Source organism: Dioscorea cayenensis, chromosome 7, assembly GCF_009730915.1.
Source record: "Dioscorea cayenensis subsp. rotundata cultivar TDr96_F1 chromosome 7, TDr96_F1_v2_PseudoChromosome.rev07_lg8_w22 25.fasta, whole genome shotgun sequence".
NCBI lineage: Eukaryota > Viridiplantae > Streptophyta > Magnoliopsida > Dioscoreales > Dioscoreaceae > Dioscorea > Dioscorea cayenensis.
Genome location: NC_052477.1, coordinates 8,891,413 through 8,897,983, shown reverse-complemented (window position 1 = coordinate 8,897,983; position 6,571 = coordinate 8,891,413). Strand labels below are relative to the sequence as shown.

General features: G+C 41.0%; 1 non-coding gene across 1 annotated transcript; it reads left to right on the top strand.

The window, feature by feature from the left end:
- The first annotated feature begins 862 nt into the window (after positions 1-862).
- On the top strand, positions 863-969 carry LOC120266048. The gene has a single exon (XR_005537892.1). It is a non-coding gene; the product is annotated as a small nucleolar RNA R71 (small nucleolar RNA).
- The last annotated feature ends 5,602 nt before the right edge of the window (positions 970-6,571 follow it).

Here is a 6,571-nt window from a genome sequence, read left to right as displayed (position 1 = left end):
CCCATCCTTCTCTTTAGCTCTCTCCTCATCCTTTACTTTCTTTGGTGACTCAACCGTTGTCTTCTCAATAGGGAGCCTACTCTGAACTTCATGACCACTTCTCAAAGTGATCGCCTTCACATGCACTCTTGGATTAGTCTCCCTATTGCTAGGCAAACTCCCTTGTGGTCTTTCCGAAAGTGACTTCATAATTTGTCCTACTTGATTCTCCAAGTTATGCAATGATGCGGTGTGGTTGCGAAGTTTGACTTCAACTGATTGAAATCTCATATCCAACATTGAATAAACTTGGTCAAAGCCTTCTCCAAATCGGTCATCCAGTTCTCAAACTCTATTCTCCATGTTCAGGGCTTCTTGTTGTTGTCAGAAACTAGATGGTGCTAGAGCCTTCTGTTGCCCTTGATTACTCAAAGAAAGATTTGGGTGGCTCCTCCACCCAAGATTGTAGGTATTGCTATACGGATTTTCTTAACCTCTCATTACATTGCCTACAAAATCTACCTATTCCACTAAAGATGTACCAGCAATAGCAATTGGGCAATAAGATGGAGCAAGTCTTCCCTAACACCCAGTACAACTCTTCACTATCGAAAATCTAGGAGAAGTTAGAGTGTTTAACCTCTTGCTCAAAGACTCAACCTGGGCTGCTAATGATGTGACTGCATCGATCTCATGAAGTTTGGCTATTTTTTTTTTGTCTCATGTGTTCCACTAATAACTATTCATAACCATCTCTTCAATAAGCTATCAGGCTTCTTTATGGGTCTTGCTTCCTAAGGTACCTCCTGCTACTGCATCTAATAATTGCTTCATGCTTGGGTTCAAACCATTGTAGAAAGTGTAGATAATCATCCACTCGGGGAACCCATGCTGAGGACATTTCCATAGGAGATCCTTGAACCTATCCAATGTCTCGAAAAGGGACTCCAATTCCATTTGCAAAAAAGAGGATATTTTATTCCTGAGCTTTATAAATTTTCCAGGGGGGAAATATCTAGCAAGAAAATCTTCTACCATTTCCTGCTAAGTAGTGATCAATGCATTATGTGATAAATATAGCCATTGCTTTGCTCTTTCCTTCAAGGAAAATTGGAAGGCCTTCAACTTGATAGCATCATTCATAATACCATTAATCTTGAGCGTGTCGCATACTTCCAAGAAGTTCTCGATATGATTGTTTGGATCCTCATCGGCAAAACCATTAAACTATGCCGACTGCTGTAACATCTAGATGAAATCAGGCTTGAGATCAAGACTCTGAGCTGTAATTGGTGGCTGCACAATACTAGACTGCGTGCCAAGAATTGCAGGTCTTACATAATCTGAGAATGTCCTCTGCTGCTCATGTTGTTATGCCATATTATGAGACCCTTCAACTTCTATCTCAGATTGATTTGTTTGTTCTTGCACAAGTTCCTTTCCCTATCTATAAATTCTTTTTCCAATATCCGGATCACCTTCAACCAATGTCGAAGGGTTGCCTCGAGTCATAACCTGGAGCTATAATCAAAGAAAGAAAGAAAAACAAATCAGAATGATGGAAGAATAAGAAACTGTGAAATAGAATAAGTGATGAATAACTAAAATAGCAAACTATAAAATGCTTCCAAAATTCCTATTCCCAGGCAAAGGTGCCAAAAACTTGACACACCCATTGGTTAAGTGCACGGGTTATCAAAGTATTAAGGTACCCTTTTGAGTGGGTACTCATATCCACAGGGAATAGTTGTTAGGAAGTAAGCAGTTATGCTTTTTAGCTATTGAGTGAACACATTTGTGATTTGGGTGAACAATATCAATGCAAATAAAATAAAGAAACGAGAAAGGAAATGTAATAGGAATAAGGAAAGGTAATCGATAGAAAGATGGAATACACGGGCATTGCTCACCCTAGGACTATTGTTTCAAGTGAAAGACTAACCATTATGCCTCCTAACTGATGTTTAATAAGTCATGGAAATCCAAAAACACACTTTCCCAAACCTAAGATCAATTGTGACTAACCCTACACTATGCCCCTACGGAAAAAAATGCTCTCGACACCTCACACTGTGTAAGGTTGCTTAAAGTTCTAGGGACTCCAATTGATAAACCTTATTTCCTAATAAAGATCTAACCCTTTGGTCAAGGTGAAAGGCCCCTAGTTGCGATTAAGCCCCAGTACTAAGGATTACTTTAACACTTCACTTTGTTGCTTGTGTAACTAAGTCCTAGTGGAATTTGTCTCTTAGCACTTCACTTTATCATGACCATAAATAACTCTTGGAATGTGGAGATAGGATAAACCACATTGGAAGAGAAAGGGGACGTTCCGCTAACTCTCGACTCACCCTCTCAACCCTCGCCAACCTTGCTTTGTCTATTCCTAATGAAGTATCACTCATTCACAAGGATTACCAAGATAGATTCTCAACACTAGAGTCACTCTAGGAGAAAATCAATTCAACAACCATTCAAGGTTAAAACTCAATTAGAACATCAATTAAAGAAACACAATAAGAGTCAATGAAAGAAACACAATAAGAGTCAATGAAAAAACATCATCCTAGGGTTTACAAGTCCAAGTACCCACTAGCGGTTTAGCTTTCCATGGAGCAATACACAAGAAAATATGAAATCAAGAGTAAATATATGCAACCCATAGATAAAACCCCCTTGTAGTTCGTATCGATGGTCTTGTGGAGCGGCCTCATCTTCTCCAAAGGTTCCCTTGTCAATCCTAGGGCACACCTGATAAGTGCTTGTGTGATAAAAATGCGAAGTATTCTTTCCTTATGATGAGTGATCGCTTCCCCACGAGTGTATGGGATTGCCAAGTAATACCCCTCGTGCGAGCACGAGGGGTCATATTCCCAAGGGCCCGAGAAGCTACTCTTACTTCCTCTTCGCTATGTTGTTTAACCTCCAAGTTTGAATGTGATAGTGATAAACCAAATAAACAAGTAAAATGCAAATAAAATGCTAACAAAGAAGGCAAGATACGGGGGATAATCAAGGAAAGAAAGTGGTCGCGGATGAGGATCCTCTCAGGGGCTACTAAAGTGTGCAGGATGCCAGAACTAACATGCAATTTGGCTAGTTGGACCGAGAAAACCCTAGATTAGGCCAACCCGATGGTCACGGCAATTGACCCCTAATCCGGTACAAGTATTGGATACAGAATCTCTTCCGCCCAAATCCTCCTACGATTACAATGGGAAAGGTGATTTTCTCAAGTTAGGGTTAGAATACAAGCTAATACTTAACCCTAGAATTAGAGGGGTATAAATACCGGATGGTCACGGTGTATTTATACTTGTTGGAGGGGTATAAATACCAGTGACCTTGGGGTTTAGTTGTTTATAGTCATCAAATTCAACAAGAAACCCATGCAAACAACCAAACAAAACATGAGAAACACTCCCTCAAAGAATGAAGGCCGGAGAAGCTTCCAAAGATGCCACACAAGAGGTGGCTTCCCTTGTCTTCAACCTCCTCTACACAAGACCTAGGAGTTAATCTCGCCCAAAATTGTGCTCTCCTCATCGAATCCTCCATGGACATGTCCTCAAAACCTTATTTCTAGCTCTGATTTAGTGTGGTGGTGGTGAGCTCCAAGAAGAAGGATTCCTTCCTCAAAAGAAACCCTAACAATGCTTATAAAGGAATGAACTCGGGCTTCCCTGTGGGTGGCCTCACGCTCACAATACTGCCCGCAAGGATGGTCATAATACTGCCTGTAAGGAAATCCAGACTTAGACTTTTTCTGAAATTTTCATGTTCTGGGTTGCTACAATGCATGTACAGTGTCCGTGGTCCAAAAATGACATTTTCGATGTCGATTTCTTCTTACATTCCGTCGTTGAGCTCACCTAGGCCTCCTTTGTGCCTGAAACATGAAATAAAACAATTAAACCATAAAAAAAGGGATCGAGTTCTCAATAAAATACAATAAACATTCGCATTGGTACATACAAAATACGTACATTTAGACGTTTATCAATGAGCATTAGTTTTATCAGGTTTTAGCATTAATATGTGTGCATTTATGTTACTTTCTTGCGTATAGAGTTGTGAAGCCGTATGTTAAAGAAAGAAGCCAGTGTAGGTTGTGAACACACTATTTGGTGGAAATCTAGAGAAAGTTCAAATGCGAACTCATAAGTCGAGTTCAAGATGCAAGAATTTGTGCCAACCTCCTTGTATTCAAGATAGCACAATGATTTGGAGCGACACAAAGGTAGTCACATTCGAGTATCCCGGCTTGTGCATTGATAGCAAGATCTTCACCAATGTAGCCATTTATTGAAGAAGTGACAAAGCCCCTTGCATATGTCCCGCAAGTGCACGGGTTTGTCGAAGTAATAAAATCCTAGATGAGTGTGGTATCGTATCCACAAGGACTAGGGAATAAAAACACTTAAATTATTTCTTAACTAAGTGAAAGATTAATAGTGATATGTGTGACAAGATGTGAAATATCAAAAGTAAAAGAACAAGAAAGAGAGAACAAGTAAAGGAGAAGGTAAGGGAATTGATACAAATGGGGTACCTGGATATTGTTCCCCCTAGGACAATCGTTTCAATTGCAAGAACCCTCTATTATACTTTGTAACTGATGCAATAATGAGTCTTGGAGATCCATAAATACATGGTCCCAAATCTAAGGTCAACCATGCCTAACTCTATACATGTCCCGGAGGAGAAATTGAATAACCTCTCAACATCACACTCGCATAGAATTGCAATGAGTTCTTGGGATTCCAAGTGGTAAATCCTCTTCCTAGATGTAGACCTAACCCTTTGGTCTAGGTGGAAGGTCCCTAGCCACAATTAAGCGCTAGGTGCTAAAATTACTTCAATGCTTCACTCCGTTGCTCCCGCAACTAAGCCCAGCGGAAGGTCATCCTTTAGCCCATTTACTCTACTATAACCGCAAAGAACTTGAGGAAATGGAGGCAGAATAAATCACACTGAAGGGGAAAAGGAACACTCTGCTACCTCTCGACTCACCTTCTCCACTCTCTACAATCTATCTTTGTCTAACTCTCATGGTGTGTCACTCACTCACAAGGGTTACCAACAAGAACTCTCAACCCTAGTGTCACTCTAAGGGAGCATTCATACAATCAAGCATTCAAGATTGGAACTCAAATAAAACACCAATTAATTGAAAGCATAATAAAGAGGTTCAATAAAATGAATACATCCTAGGGTTCACAAATAACCAAGTACCCACTAGGGGGTTTAGCTCTCCATAGAGCTAATTACAATCAATGAAATCAAATGTAAAAGCAAAGAATCCATAGAAAACCAACTCGATAGTCATGGCGATGGTCTTCTAGAGAGTCCTCTACTTGTCCAAGGATCCCTTTATCTGGCCTAGGATACACCTTAACGGATCGGTGCCGACGAAAGCTCTCCCACAAACCTTCTTCCAAATAGAGCGCGATGTGGAGCCATAGAACCTCTAAAATCCCTTTCCAATACCTCTCAACATCCTAACCGAAGCACTCTCTCAAGTTGGGGAAAAGTTGGAGAAAAGAATTCTGAAATTGGGCCTGAAATCGACCTTAAATAGGGCTAGAATCGAGAATCTACATGCCCATATGGGCGCCCTGTGTATTTTTCGCACGGGCGTGTGGAATTTTCACATGCCCATGTGGATTCTCTGTTTTACTCCTTCTTCAGCCGGCTGTGAAGAGTAACTACTACAATGTTTGCTACAGTGTTTGCTACGATTCCCCCTGCTATAATACCGGCCCGAAACATTGCCAAATCCATGTTCTCATCGAGGTAATGTAAATGGGCATAGGTTTATGCCGTAGATCGATTTGCTTCTTCAATAACGGACATGTTGGTAGAGATCTTGCTATACATGCACAAGCCAGAATGCTTGAATATGATTGCCCTTGTGCCCCTCCAAATCGTTGTGCTAACTTGAATACAAGGAGGTTGGCATACATTTTCGCATCTTAAACCCCACTTATGTCTTCACGTTTGAACCTTCTCAAGACTTCCTCCAAGTGGTGCATTTACGATCCACATTGGCTTCTTTCCCTAATATTCGGCCTCACAACCCTATCTGCATGAAAGTAACATAAATAAACACATATTAGCATTAAAACCCGATAAAAGTAAAACTCATCATAAGGAAAGAACACTTCGCATTCTTATCACACAAGCACTTATCAAGAAGCAAGGCGATCTACGACGTAAACGTGTGCCCGTTTACGTTACCTCAATAAAAACATGGATTCGGGAGTGTTTCAGGCCGTTACTGTGGTAGGTTCTGTTAACAACCGGCCGAAAAAGTGAAGCTCAGAGAATCCACACGGGCGTGTGGACATTATCCACGCCCGTGTGGAATTTCCACTAGCCCGTATGGAGAATCCACAGGGTCGTGTGGATGCCCGATTCTAGCCCTATTTAAGGCCGATTTCAACCCCGATTTAAGGATTCTTTTATCCATCTTTTCCCTAACTTGAGAGAAGACAGCTGTTAGGGTTTAGACGGGTTTTGGCAAGGCTTTTGGAGTGGTTCTTTGGCTTCGACACAGCGCTCAACTTGGATGAAGGTTATTGGGATTGCT